Raw genomic sequence first — 15,554 nt, 5'->3', positions numbered from 1 at the left:
ATGCCCTCGAAGCTCCAACCTCTGTACTAACCTTGGCTGTGCCTGTGTCTGGCCTCTCCCAGGCTGTGTCTCAGTGTTCCCATCTGGAAGATGTGTGAGTCCTCCTGCTTGTTCCCTGACAGAGCTGGGCCCAGGGGCACGGATGCTGCCTCTCTCCAAGCCTCTATGAGCAGCAGCTGTTTATGGGAAAGTACACCACAGACTGGCGTGAGAAGAAGCACCTAGTGGAACCTTCTGGAAGTGGGGAGCTGGGGGAAGGGGGGCTGTCCATCCTCAGTTTTCCTAGTATTGGAGGGAAGGATGGGCAGCCCTCGGGGTTTGGGGAGGCTTCTGCAGACAGGGTAGTTTCTGCTTGGCCCTAACCCCTTTTGGGGCCCCATCTCTCTGCCCTTTTCCCTTTTCCCTGTAGCTTTCAACCGGTCTGGGGCAGCTCCTTAGAAACACATTCACTCCCCAAGTCTCAGGAGGGGTGCTCTTTGTTCAGCCTACTCTGCTCGCACTTGGTTTTGCCCTGCTGATTCCTCCCAGGCCCACTTTCAATATTACCATCTCCTCGGGGAAGCAGGTCCTGACTCAGCCTGGAGTTGACTGCTTTCTCCTGTGGGCCCCGCAGCACAGGAATGAGCCCTACTTTGAGAGCACTGACCTCAGTTACTTACGTGCATGGGCATCTACCTCTCGCCCAGCACAAAGTAGGGGATAATACTTATTAAATGAGTGAATTAGTGAACTGTGATGGACAGTGCAAAGAGCCCTGGACCAGTTGCAGGGGCCTGGGTTCTAGTTCTGGCTCTACCATGGACTTGCTGTGTGATATTGGACCCGTCCCTTCCCCTCTCTGGGCCTTGGTTTCCAAAGAAGTACAATGAGGCAGAAGGCTAGGCAGACTCTAAGATGCCCTCCAGCTCAGGCCCTCTAACATTCTCAGTTCTATGCCTCCAGGATGGATCTTTCTGCTGGGGGAGGAAGTAGAGTCCCAAAGGGAACGGCACATGCAAAGGGCCTGTGGAGAGGAAGCAGCGTGAGAACAAGGGCCTGAAACAGAGCCAGCATGGCTAAAACAGACTGATGAGAGGGAATGGGAGGAGAGGTGAGACCGAGGAGGCAGGGGATGATGAGAGCAGATGCTTGCTGTGCGCCAGGCCCCATTAGAAGTGCTTACCACATTCAATTCTCATAACAACCTGTGAGGTAGGTACCACTATTGCCTCATTCATAGATGAGGAGACTGAGATCAGCAGGGTTTAGAAGGTAACTTGCCCAAGGTCAGACTGACAGAAAGTGACGGGAGAGTCAGGCTGTAAATTTAGGCGGTATGACCCAGAGCTCATTACACAGCCGACTTGAGTGTTGAACCATAACGGTTCTTGAACCCCACATTAAAAAGTCCTATGTTTACCCTAGAACCAATGGGAAGCTTTTGATGGTTTATGCAGGGGATGGTGTAATTAAATGTGTTGTTCAAAGATCACTCTGGCTGCAATGGGTCTAGAATACTGTAATATACCCGTTAGGAAGCCACGGCATTTGAACTCTAGAGTTACAATAGAAGCTTGAACTAGGGTGGGCGCATCTGGTGGAGATGAAGGAGATTGGACTGAACTGAGCAAAATTTAGGAAATAAAATTCACAGGACTTGGGGATTAATTAGATATAAGGAAGTAAAGGAGAGGGAGGTTTCCGGATGCCTGGTGATACATAGGGTGCAGCAGGAGAGAATGAGGATTCCAGAAGGGAAAGAGGGTTGAGATCATGAGTTCAAGGACCTGTTGAGTGTGGGGCTACTAGTGAGACATCCCAGGGGTGATATCAAATGGCAGGTGGATATATGCATCTGGTGAAGGATTTATGCATTGTTTGCAATTGGTACTTAATGCCATGGGTCTGAATGACATTAGCCAGGGAGAAAATACAGAGCAAGGTCAAAGGCTCCAGATTTAATGGACCAGCAGGGAAAAGAGTCTACACAGGAGACCCAAAGGGAGTAGCCAGAGAAAACCATTAAGTGTCCCTGAAGCCACAGAGGACTGTGTTGAGCAATTGGTCTGTGTGACTCAGGGTAACAAGTGGATGTGCAGCCATGGGTGCTTTTAGCAGGAACTGTTCAGTGAAGCAGAAGGGCAGGAGACCAGGCATGGGCTGAACCATGATGGGAGGGGGGCAGGCAGCTATTTTGAGAAGCTGGGCTGTAAAGAGGAGGAAAGAAGGGACCAGGGTGCTGGCTGGGTCAACATCTGTGTGGATGGTGGTCCGTCCAGGATGATCCTGGGAAGCCTGGGGTGAAGGAGGTCTGTGAGTCAGGAGCCAAAGTCTTTGCTTAATGATGTGGTGGGACCAGGAATCCGGTCATGACAGTAGTGAGTGAGTGGAGAGGGTCCCAGGTAAGAAAGCTTCTCCCAATGTCACATCAGCCTTGAGATGTGAGGGGAGTGGATGGTTATCCCTATGACACAGGAAGAAACCAAGACCTAAGAGGTTAAGTTATATATCCTAATTCGAGGGGGCGGGTACCCTGCCCCAGAACCTTGCTTCTCCCTCAGTGAGGCTGTCTGCCGATGGAGAGCCGGTCACAAATCTGAAGAGAATGATGCTGTCTCCTTTCCTACCAGCAGACCTGACACGATTGTGACCAGTCATGGCCAGTGGGGGAGACTGACCCCCATCCTTCCTCTCCCTCTCCTCTCCCCAAACCCTAGAGCGGGCAGAGCAAGGAGCAGAGAGGGAACAGGTGTGCAGGGGTGGTGGGGAGATGGGACAGCTTGGGGACTGCATCAGAAGGAGAGTGACACCAGCCACCATTTACTGAGCACCTACAAAGTGCTGTGAAGTTCTTCGAATAATAATATTTCATCTGGGCAGTCCTATTACGTGGCTACTCTCATTTCCACTGTTCAGACAAGAACGTTGAGGCTTTAGGGAGCTTAGAGAAGAATGGGCTGAGGGCTCTGCCTCTTGACTCTGGGACCCCTTCTGTGGCTGTGGTGTCAGAGAAGACTGGCAGAGCCTATGGGACTCAGAGAGAGTAGTGCTGTGCTGTGGTGGGCCATGTGGAGTGATGCCAGCACCAGAAGGAACAGCTTTTTTTTTTTTTTTTTTTTCCAGCCACTCCACCTGGCTTGTGGGATCTTAGTTCCCCAACCAGGGATCTAACCCATGCCCCCTGCAGTGGAAGCGCAGAGTCCTAACCACTGGACTGCCAGGGAGTTTCCAGTAACAACTTTTTAAAGCTCCACACCCAGAATGGTGCTGCAGGACCCACACATATATTTTGAGTCAAAATTCAGGACTCTGATGTGATAAAGGCAAGTTCTGGTTTGTTTTCCCAAGTTTCTTTTATTTATCTCCTGATTTCTTTTTGTTGTACTTCTTAAGAGATCTCCCTCACTTTGTTTTCCAACACTTTTATTACCTTAAAACATTTCTGCTCTCATATTTTTAACTTCAAAGGCCCTTTCTGAGCCTCTGATGATGTCTATTTTTATTGCACCCAGTACTTGCTTTATGGATGCAAAAATTTCCTCGTATGTCCCTGGAAGAGATTGATTACAGACGAATTTTTTAAAAACGTCATCTCTGCATCCTGCATTGTCTTTTGTGTGTGTGTTTGTTTGCTTTGGTCTCTTATTCCAAATTGGAGGCTTCCATTAAACTCCTGTGATCCCTCGGCTCTCCTCTCTATTCATGGTTGAGAAGTAAGAGGAAGGGCCGAGAAGCTCAGTGTATGTGGACGAGGCTCATGAACTGGTAGCGTGAAGTACCCCATAGCGGAGGCTCTGAGTTGGCTTTCCCTGGGGCACCCTCCAGTGCCAGTATCTGAAGGTCTTTTTGTTGAGATCTGTATCTCCCATCTGGGGAAAATATACCTTTTCACCTCCTTTCTGGGGACAGAGATTGGGAAGGGGCCGAAAGCACACCAGTCCATATACAGACTAACACACAGTCTCTATTTTTCCAGCCCCTGTCTGTGTTCCCACCCTCACTATGCTGACTGCATCTCTACTGGACACGATTGAAGTGTCTCTACTGCAGTCTCCAAGAGAGGAATCTTCTGGCCTCTTCCTGGTGGGGTAGCGTGATAGCGTGGCTGTGTCTGCTGGGAAGAGGGCACAAGGGAAATCTAACTTCTCTGTGACAGATTCTCAGCCGGTCCCCCTGTTTCCAGTCCAGGCTTCATCTCTTCCGGACATATTCCAGCCCTGAGACCTCGTCCTGGGGTGCATCCATCATGTTCCCGCCGCATAACCCTTGCTGGCTCTGCTTGCTAAACCCTCCCTCTAACTTCTATCTTCAAAATCTGGTTGTCATTTTTCATCAGCCATGGTTTCCTCTCCCTGCTCTTCATCCTTGAGGGTTTATACCTTTCTTGTTCCTTTGCTGTCTTTTAAGAGGCTTAGGGAGAGAACAGACATAAATGTGTCGAAAGTGGTACTTGGTAACATTTTATGAAGGTAGTATGTTGAAGGAATAGTTGTTAAGACCATATTGGACCGATATTAAAGAAACCATGGGAAAGCAAAACAAAAACGTGGTGAAGATGGGGACTATCTGTCCTGTCCTAGAGCCCCCAACACCGAAAAGAAGCCCTGCCCCTGACTTCCAGCTCTGAGCCAAGCACGGAACCACGCTGGGCTCTGATGTCTTTAAAAACGGAAGGTGGGGATTGGCAGGAGGCACTAAAGCTGAGAAAGGGCACACTAGCTTTCCCTGGACTCCTGTCCCTCACCTTCTTGAGACCATGCCTGGACCCTGGAAGCTGCAGGTAGAGGGAGAAGGAGGTGGGAGCGGGGCAGCGCGGAGGGGGCAAGAGCTCCTTGCCTGACGCCTGGTGAAGTTCAAGGGGAGAACTGCTCTGGGGATAGGTGGCTTCGCCTTGGTTGTCACCAAAGGAGTGTGGGGATCTGTGAGACGGAGTTAGGCTGACTGCCAGCCCTCCCTCCCAAGACGATTCATTCAGGAAAAAGGTTGGCTCTGCTTAAAAGTGTGTGGGCCAGACGAAGAGAGACTGCCGTGTGTTTGGAGTGAGCATGTGGGAGCCTGACTCTTGGCTCTGTAACTTTCCAGCTATGTGCCCTGGGGCACACTGCTCAACCTCTCTGAGTCTCAGTTTTCTCTTCTGTACAATGGGCGTAATGTGCCCACCTCATGCAGTTGCTGTGAGGATGAAATGAGGCAGCCCTGTGTGTGGCATGCAGTAGGCACTCAAAAACTGACCTTTAAAATATGAAAAATGGTGTTGGAATGACTCCCCTGCATCCCAACCCCTTCCACTGCTTATATTCTTCCACAGTGGTGTATGGCCAGCCCACTACTACTGTAACAGATTCACCACAAGGGGCGATACCTATGAAGAGAGCCCCCTCCACCTTCCCCCTTCAAGGGATGCCCAGGCCCTCCTGGTTCCTTGCTCCTTGGGCGCTATTTGGAGATTCCAGGAAGAAGTGTGTTTGGGTTTGGGCACCTCTAGGTGCCCAGGTCTCTAAGCCTACCCAGAGTGGATCTGGAAAGAGAGATGGGGGTCCCTGGGGCAAATAATGTCTATACCCTTCACAGCCTCCAATCTGCCCTGTACCTTCCCTCCAATCAGGACAGCAGGTCTAGTCAGGCTGGGAGCCACATGAGGCAGAAAGATCCCTTTTGTCCCATGCATATTCCCATGCCTTCCCAAGGGCTTATAACTGCAAAGCCCAGAGTCTTGCAAACAGTAGTCCCAGGCCAAGAAGCATGAGACAGGCAGATCTCCTCCCTTCCAGCTATCTGCTGAAGCAGGGCCGCCACATGGCTAGATCCTGGAGGGCCCTCAGGTGGCAGTGTGAGCTGACAAAGCCTGAAATGTAGCTGGAGGAGCCCACACCACACACAGGGTCACACAGCGGCCTGTGCATGAACACACACATTTCTCCCATTTACCCTCACACGCACTTACCTCTCTCCCATAGACAAGTCTGCTTCTTCTACCAGAAAGCACATTCCACTCCCCTACCCCTGAAGCAACACACACACACACACACACACACACACACACACACACACACACACACACATACTCCTATCTGCCTAAACTTCTGAAGAAGGGGCAGAAAGGCTAAGAACAGAATTCAGAGACCCATCAGCCTCTTTCTTTCTACCCATAGTCATCATCAGAGAAAGGAGTGGTCCAGAGACTAGGAGAAAGGCTGACTTCACAGAACGGTGTTGAGTTTGTGATTGTTTACCCAGAGGTACAGAGACACACCCCTGGCTGTTTGGGGATGATATGCCCTCTCCAAAATCAACAGCACCACCCCTGTAGTGACACGCTATGATATGAACTCAGGGCAGTATGCGTAATTTGAGATCCTGAGGTCAGTTTCAAGGATAGAGACGGAGGTGGGGCAGGTCGTCACCTTCCCGTGCCAGCCTATCTCGTTGCCATAGCAACACAGCTCTCTGGGCTCCAGTACAGGAGGGTGGGTGGCCCAGGCCACCATTGGTTTCTCTCGCATGTGGAGGGGGACTTCAGTGCCTTGAGGCTGAGCACTCCAGCAGAGGTCTGACTGTGAGGGCAGGATGATACATAAGCCTCGGTGGACAGGACTGTTTGCGGGGATGGCTGGCACCATCTTCCAGAGCATGATGTCCAATTGGCTGCCAAGTTCCTGGGAAAGGGGAAGGTGTTACAGCGGTCTGCCTTCCTCTGGCCTAGATTGGAGCTACTCAAAGTGTGGGCCGTGGTCCATGCCCCTCTGCAAAAGACCCCATGGCAGTAAAACAAGCACAGGAATTCAAAGGACGTCTTCAGAACACTTTTTTAGAAATTTGACATTGCTGAAACGTCCGAGTGGCATCCAAGTTGAGCTTCTCTTGAGTTATTTTTTATTTTTTTTTATTGCTAGTGATTCGTTTTTTATTGTATTTTTTAAAAAGCATTGATCTGGAATGGATTGGGGGAAAAAAACACTATTCCTTCACCACTTAGAGTTTGAGAAGCACTGCCCTTGATAACATCAAAGCCATCTTAAGATCAGCTCCAAGTCCAATTGAGGAGAGAAGGGGAAAAACGTCGACAGCACTGGTTGCACAAATTAGCCACAAATAACATGCTGATGAGCTGGCAGCATTTCCATTGGACTGTGAGCTCCTTGGGGCGGGTGGGGGTCATGTTCACTTATTTGTGTTCTTCAGTGTGCTTGTGACGGCGCCTTGCATACAGTAGGGCCTCAGTAAATGCTTGTGAAATACATAAAAGCTAATGAAAAGCTTGTGGTAACAGGATTCAAGAAAGTGGAGCTAAGGCCATTACGTCTCTGCCTACCTGTGATCCAACTCTGGTCTCTGAGAACAATCATTGTCACTCCCCAATAAGCTATGTAAAGACGAAATGAAGAGGAGAAATGATCTAGAGCAGGGTGTCCCCAAACTCTGTGTCCTGGTACTGGTCCGTGGCCTGTTAGGAACCAGGCTGCACAGCAGGAGGTGAGGGGCAAGTGAGCGAGCAAAGCTTCACCTGTATTTACAGCCGCTCCCCATCGCTCACATTGCAGCCTGAGCTCCGCCTCCTGTCAGATCAGCGGCGGCATTAGATTCTCTTAGGAGCGCGAACCCTACTGTGAACTGCGCATGCGGGGGATCTAGGTTGCGCGCTCCTTATGAGAATCTAATGCCTGATGACCTGAGGTGGAGCTGAGGCGGTGATGCCAGCGCTGGGGAGCAGCTGCAAATACAGATTATCATTAGCAGAGGGGTCTGACTGCACAGAGCCCATAATAAATCAACTGCTTGCAGACGCATATCAAAACCCTATCAGTGAGGGGCAAGTGACAATGAAGCTGCATCTTATGGAGCAGACTGGACATAAGCAACACACTTTGGGTGTCACTGTCACCCATCACCCTCACATGGGACCATCTAGTTGCAGGAAAAAAAGCTCAGGGCCCCCACCGATTCTGCATTATGGTGAGTTTTATAAGTATTTCATTATTTATTACAATGCAATAATAATAGACATAAAGTACACAATATATGGAATGCGCTTGAATCATCCCAGAATCATCCCCTCCCGCCCCCGCGCCCCGGTCCGTGGAAAAATTTTCTTCCATGAAACCAGTCCCTGGTGCCAAAAAGATTGAGGACCGCTGATCTAGATCACCTTAAACCCCATCTTCCCCACTCCTGGGAAGTTTCTTCCCTTCCCAGTGAGGGTTAACAAGACCAGTCAGGAAGGCACTTCATAAACACAGTTGAATAAGTTATCCATAATTTTTGACAGTTACTCTGTGCAAGTAGGTCTGAGTGGACAGTGACGCCAGCCAGTTGCGGTGGGAGATCAGTGGAAATGAGGCCTGGTGTGAGCGTGTGCTACAGGGATGGGGGGGTTGGCTGTGAGCCCTGCTCCCCAGTGCCCTGGCACAAGTTGGAGAAGAGGAGTATGGCACAGTCTAGAGTCCATGAAATTCACCCAGGGGGCCCTTCCAAACCCCTACACTGCCTGGGGCCTTTGATTATGATCTGAAGTTGGATTTCAACTGGAATAAACTCTTAGCATGAGAAATCTAAAGGCTTTCACCCGTGTCTAAGCTGCTTTTATTTCTCTCGTCTGATATTCTCATTTGCTCGGGTGCCTGGTTTAGCATTAACGTCTGAAGGATGAGTTGCAGCACGTATTCACTCGTCTTTAAAGAGAGAACTCGGAGAAATGTGAACAGGGGGTTTGGGGTGGGAAATGCCCATGCCAGGCCAGGCATTGGGCTTGGCACTGCAATTGTAAAGATGAGTAAGCCCGCTCCCTGCCCTGCAGCTCTCACCATCCAGCTCACACCTGTCGCCAAGTGAGGCATGGGTGACCTGCGAGGAGACACTTCCTAGGAGGTGGCGTGTGGGAGAATTCTGAAGGTGAGGATTCTGCCAGGTGGAGCAGGGAAGAAGGACCCCGTAGGCAGGGGCAGGTAACGCACGAGTGGGGACTGCCAGTTTCCCAGGGATTGGTGACCTGCCCAGGGTTACTCTTCAGTCAGAGACATTGAGTAGCAACCTGTCCACTGGCAGTGCTTCTCAGTGTGGTCTGAAGACCCATAACACCAGAATCACCTGGGGTGCCAGCTAGATATTCAGATTCTAGATCACTCTAGAGGTTGAGAACCACTGCCAAGGGCTCACTCCTGTCCCCCAGCCTCACCTCTGACTGACCAGGGGCTGGGTGGCAGATTGGGGCCGTGGACCTGAGAGATGCCCAGAACTGGCACAGAGCAGGGCTCGTGATCATCACACTCTCCTCAGACTGCACCAAAAAACTCAGACAACATGTATGTCCAGCTGACAAGTGATCAGGACAGGGCTCTGAGACTCACGCCTCAGCTTGTGGGACTTGGAACTGCAGTCCTCTTAACCAGAATGTTACCCAGACGGGCTTGATTACCTACAAGTTTGTGGTGAACAAGGAACTGACCAGTTATTTCTCAGCTCCTTCTTGAGAAATTTGACAAGTGAATCTAGAACATCCACAGCTGTGCTGTCCGGTATGGTAACCAGTAACCTACATGCGGCTGTTTAAATAGAATTTTTTTTTTTTTTTCGGTACGCGGGCCTCTCACTGTCGTGGCCTCTCCCGTTGCGGAGCACAGGCTCCGGACGTGCAGGCCCAGCGGCCATGGCTCACGGGCCCAGCCGCTCCGCGGCATGTGGGATCTTCCCGGACCAGGGCACGAACCCGTGTCCCCTGCATCGGCAGGCGGACTCTCAACCACTGCGCCACCAGGGAAGCCCCTAAATAGAATATTTTTATCATCACGGACAGTTCTACTGAATATTGCTGAAGAGAAAACAAATTCTATTCTTACATGTGTTACTCAGAAATTTGACATTGGGTCTCTTTTGTGTGCTGGACCAATGTCAGCCCTGAATGACAGAGCTCAAGGTTTGTGTCAGGTACCTGGATAGCCAGTCTACCTGGCTGTTCAGTTTGGTGGGGAAAAGAAATGAAACTGGTTAGTAATCATCATCTGTTCCAGAGGTGACATTGCGAGCTTATGAAAAGATTCTCTTTTCAGCTACTCAGTCATTCTCCAAACATTTGTGGGGTACCTGTTATGTCTCAGCACCCTGTCTAGACACTGGGGATGCAACATTGACACGACAGATGTGGTTCTGATCTTCGGGGAACTTGCAGACTTGTGTGGTCGAGCACAAACATCACAGATGAAGCATCGAGCAGAATGGCTTCACTTTTCTCTCCCAGGATGTATTCCCACCAATTGCCTGGGATTTTCAATAAAAAGATACAGCAAAATCCTAAAGATCCCAAATCGTGTTTCAGAGTGAGCAATGAACCACTCTACCCCTAAAATGTCCTAGGCTTTCTCTCTGGGGCTCTGAAACACAGCTGGCAAGCCAGAGCCATCTGGACACATTTAGAACAATGGAGGTGAGAGAGAGACAGCCTGAGAGGGCCCCCAAAGGGAGCTCTTGGGGGTCAGCAGGCATAAACAAATGCTGAGTGGCTGGTGAAATGGTTTGGCTGTAGAGGCTAATGCACTGAGGTTCAAAGCTTTGAAGAGACTCTGCGGGGCAATAATAACAAACGACTTTGATTTAATTACGTACCACAAACTTTCTAACTGACTTTGGAGGGTGACAGCGCTTCTGAGATCCAAGTCTGGCAAGAATTTGCCATAGGTGATTTTTTTTAGGTTATTTTACAGACTGACGTTTTCGTGAGACTCAGGAAATAAACAAGCCCTTTGAAATCAAGAATGTGTGTGTGTGTGTGTGTGTGTGAGACACCGCAATTTTCTAATTTTAAAACAGCATAGTTTGTGCTTGATCATAACGTGTGTCTCAGATCTCAGCTAAATGTCTTTTTGACTGCCACTCATCTGCTCTCAGAAAAATGTAGGTAAAGCTGTGTTGCAAAGTGTTTTATGAAAAACACAGGGGTCCTTTGGGGAGGTGGAGGGAGCTCTTTTAGTTTATATTTCAGGCAAGTATTTAAAGGACTGAGTGGTGAAGGATGCAATTATTTGTGTTGAGAATGGGCCTACTGTTACCAAAATCTTCAATACTCTTCATGGGCATTTCTTGGGGACTTACTGTGCGCTAGTGCCCATCTGGCCACAGGGGAAATACACAGGGGAGTAAGAAAAACTTGCCTTGGTGTCCACAGCTTGCAGACTCCCAGTAGAGACAGGTCAGGATGAGTAGGTGGGAGAGATTTACCCTCATGGAGGGAATCTGGAAAGGCTTCTAGAAGGGGGGTCTTGGGGCTGGGCCAAGCTGACACGTACAATTGTCACCTGGCTCATTGCACCATGGAAAGGGCTTCCTCAGACTCCACCAGCTTGTTCAGGCCTATAGGCACCATCTTGTGCACTGGAAATTGTCCCTAAATTGAACTTTGTTTTTTTGTTTGTTTGTTTGTTTTGCAACTTTAAGAATTGAGTTGGGGCAGGTGGAGATATATAACAAAACTCTAAAATATCATTTGTTTCCAAAATAGATTTGAGAAGTCTTTCTTGGGTGAAGTTTCCATCATTAAAATATATGCTACAGGCCTGAGCTTGGGAAGCAGATACATAGTGGTTATAAGGGCCGTTGGGTCAGAGAGACCTAGGTTTGCATCCTGGCTCCACTCCAGTGAGATGGTGAACAAGTTCCTGAGCCACTTTGAGCCTTAGTTTACTCATCGAGAAAATGGCAGTCAAGATTCCTATCCTATGAAATCCATCTATGGTTAGGATTCAATGAGCTACTTTGGTGAATTTCTCAGTATCCTGTCGGGCATGTAGGAAGTACTTGGTCAATGTTGGCCAAGGTCAGATGACCCCCCTGACATCTCAGTTTATCCATTCCTAACTAGCCTATCCTGTCCTGTGGTCACGTACAACTTAGAAGCAGCTGTGGGGGGCAAAGGGTTTGGGGTAGGGGGTAGTTGGGGTAAAAGGCTTTTTGGTGGAGTTGTCTTAAGTAAAAGTCTAAAGGGAGCTACTTTGTAGCAGGAAAGTTTTGGCTTATCTTCTCAAACACACCCTCTCTTAGGCAACCCCACTCAATGTAATTGGGCCAGGTTTATATCCTTCCTCTCCACTCCCAAGTAGCCTGTGCTCATCTCAATTTAGCCCTTATCACACAGTGTTGAAATAGCCTGTTTATAGGTTGGTCTTCACTATTTTGAGTATGAGTTCCTTTAAGGACCGGGACTCTGTCTTACTAATTCAGCAGCAAGCCCAAAGCCTGGGATGAAGTTGGTGCTCAATACTTTGTGAACGGATGGATGGCGGAAGGGGCTTCTAATCAGAACCAGAGCTACGGTCAGGCACCAATATCTGGATTCTCTTTCAGTTCACTTAAGTGACAGATAGGAGGCAAACTAAAGATATGTACTCAGGATGTTATAAATTACTGTCCTAGAGGAGCTAGTAGCATTTCCTAAAGTGGGCAAATTTGTAAAACCCAGAGAATTGTAAGGTTGAGTGTTAGTTTCTCTCCAGCCTATTGCCCTGGCTCATCCAGATTCTATATTTGGGTGACCAAGAGAAGTTCTCTAAGCTTATGGAGAATGAGTCATCCTACCTGCCTGTCCTCAACTGTTAGACCTGGGGCAGGGAGGAAAGGAGGATGTCTGGGAAAGGTTAGCTCAGCTTGGGTGTTGAACCAAGGAGCAGAAGAATGAAAAACGTCCAGGGTCAGGGAAAGTCATTAATTGATAAGTCTCGAAAGGAAGAAATGCGTTCGTGGCCACGTGTTTACATAAGCTCATGTCAACACTTCCTGCTTCCCCCACTATGGTAGGTGAACTCATCAATGGCTGGTCACTTACTGATTCACCCTGTGTAGTAACTAGTAACCATTATTCATTCATTCATTCATTCACCAAATATAGGGGAATTTCCGTGTGTAGCATAAAAGTACAAAAAGTACCATATTAAGCCACATAAAGGTATATCCTACTTTACACCTGACCTCAAGGAGCTTATGGTCTAATAATACAGATTGCTAGATATACACATAATGGGTATAATAAAGGGTAGAAAATGAAAGTTTAAAAAGAGTCAAAGGGCCATGGGAGTCCAAGAGAGTGCGGTATCACCACTGGAAGGCAATATATCAATGGGGTTGAGAGGCTTCAGAAGTAAATAGGCTCAAATCTTGGAATTAATCATTTACTGACTATGTGACCTACGGTGAAGTACTGAACCTCTCTGGGCCTCTGTTTCTTCCTCTATTGTATTTCTGTGAGGGATGAAGGAGAACATGTGTGTAGAGCCTTAGCACAGAGCCTGATACACAGATGGCTAGTGCTTCTCAGCTCAACTCCACAGCCCAGTGACCTGCAGAGCTTTAAAACATTACAGATGTCCAGGTGTGGAAGTCATAAACATGAAATTTACTTTGGCTAACATTAAGCAAGCAAAAAATGTATCGGAAAGACATAGAATGCTCACAGAATTGATGGAAAACAGAAGATCCCGTCCTCAGAAAGGATGAGACTGGTGGCTCTGGGGGTTCTGTGTGGGCATAATGGGCAGTTAACTTCAGGGGCAATGAATTTTCATTCCAGTTTCCTCCTCCCAGGATTTGGATCCTGGGAGAGTCTGGATGACTTAATTGGTCCCATGCTCATACCTTGGTCAGGGTGATGGCGTGTTGACTTAACACCTCCTCCAATCAGCATGGGGGCATGGGTATAGTTTCCCAGGGGAAAATGAGGTGGTTTCACCTGAACTGATCATGAGTGTTGGGCAAATTAGAGACAACAGTTGTTCATAGCACAGAGCCCCCTCTAGACCTACACAGTGAGCATCTATGGACAGAGCATGGGCAGGTCTACTTTTAACGAGCCCCGCGAACAATTCAGAGATGCACCAAAAGGTGAGATTCACTGAAAATACACTAGAAAAGGGAGGAGTATCATTAGTTCTTAAAAGAGGCAGAGGAGGCAGGTACAGAGTTGGATAACATATATCTCTTCAAAACTTAAACTCTGGAGGGAGACACAAGAGGGAAGAGATATGGGAACATATGTATATGTATAACTGTTTCACTTTGTTATAAAGCAGAAACTAACACACCATTGTAAAGCAATTATACCCCAATAAAGATGTTAAAAAATAATAATAATAAAAAAGGATTGATGAGAAACGAGGAAAATTGAGATAAGATTCAAGCAGACTTTTAAAATGAGATTAAGATATACAGTAATTAAAAGATTCAAACTGTCATACACAGATATTTCCTGGATATTCTATACTTTGTGTAAGAAAAGTGATAGCAAGAATAAAGAGCATGATTGTGTCAAAAACAACAACAAAACTTAAACTCCATTGTGATAGTTGGCATAGGCGGATTATACTGAGTGTGGTTCGGCCCTCTTACCTTCTACAGGAGAACATAAATAATATTCTCATAACACAAGAATATGTGCAAGGTTTTGAGGGAGACTGCACCTTTCCTGCAGATAACTATTTTGGTCTCCATGACAACAGGTGCATCAAGGTCAGTCCACGGCCCCCAGCAAGTGAGTGATCGGAGAAGAAAGGGTGCTACCACTGACCCAGGAGAGGTAGGCTTCTCTGCATTGGGGGTCATCACCGTGCCAGTGGCTCCTCAGATGGCAAAGAGAAAAACTACAAGTCATTCCAGGCAATATTCCACTCACTGTTTTCAAGGCCAGCGTCTTCCACGGGGAGATTGGGCATCTGCCAGGTGACCGGTGGGAGTAACCTGCACTTTCTGAACTTTTCTGTAGTGTTGGGGAGGAAAGATGGAGCAGCAGGCCTGGAAGTCCACCAAGAGATATGGAATCATGGCAATGTACCTGACCAGCTCTGGGAGGTTGCCCAGACCTGCTGGATGTGAGCTTCAGGATCTCTGAAAGACCAAACTTTGCTCTAGACATTTTGCTCCAGGTCCATTAATCCTGATGGCAAGTTCCAAAATTGCAAAGGGATTGCCCTTTGTCAGATCATATGTATCTATAGTCTGACATTAACAAACTGAGTTTGCCTTTTCTATGTAAAATTGGCACCCAAATATAGCTAAAGAAAAAAAAAAGAAAAGAAAAGAAAAAGAGAGAGGAATTTTTGGCTTCTTCACCAGTTTAAAAATTATACTATGACATTTATTGCTTCCATTATCCAAAAATGTCAGTTTGGGTCAGACGTGTCTCTCTCTTTGCACTGCGTGCCCATCCCCCCACCCCCACCATAAAGTCTTCCCATGCTGATCTAATCAACAGTGAGCTCTTGTGTCTGGAAGTCCCATTGTACTTTCTGTCCATAGCAGGACAGACCCTGGACTGGGTTAGATCACAGGAGAAGGGTGCCTTTGGGCACTTGAAGCCTCTCTCTTTATGTGGCCTATAAAAGTTCAGAAAGTGTAGATTATTGTTTTCAGAGATATTTATCTTTTCATTCTTACCTCTCATTGTCCAAAAAGAAGGGTTGATCCCTTATTAGCTGTCCATTAGTTTTCCTCTCAGGATTCCATTTCACTGTAGAAAGTTTTAGTTGAGTCTTTAATGTGAATTGATAATTGGTCGCATTTATCTTCCTCGGGATGAAGGAGAACAATGCTTAATCCAAAGA

This window comes from Neophocaena asiaeorientalis, unplaced genomic scaffold (genome assembly GCF_003031525.2).
Source record: "Neophocaena asiaeorientalis asiaeorientalis breed wild unplaced genomic scaffold, Neophocaena_asiaeorientalis_V1.1 scaffold62, whole genome shotgun sequence".
Classification (NCBI taxonomy): Eukaryota; Metazoa; Chordata; class Mammalia; order Artiodactyla; family Phocoenidae; genus Neophocaena; species Neophocaena asiaeorientalis.
The sequence above is the reverse complement of the archived record's forward strand: the minus strand, read 5'-3'. Positions refer to the sequence as shown.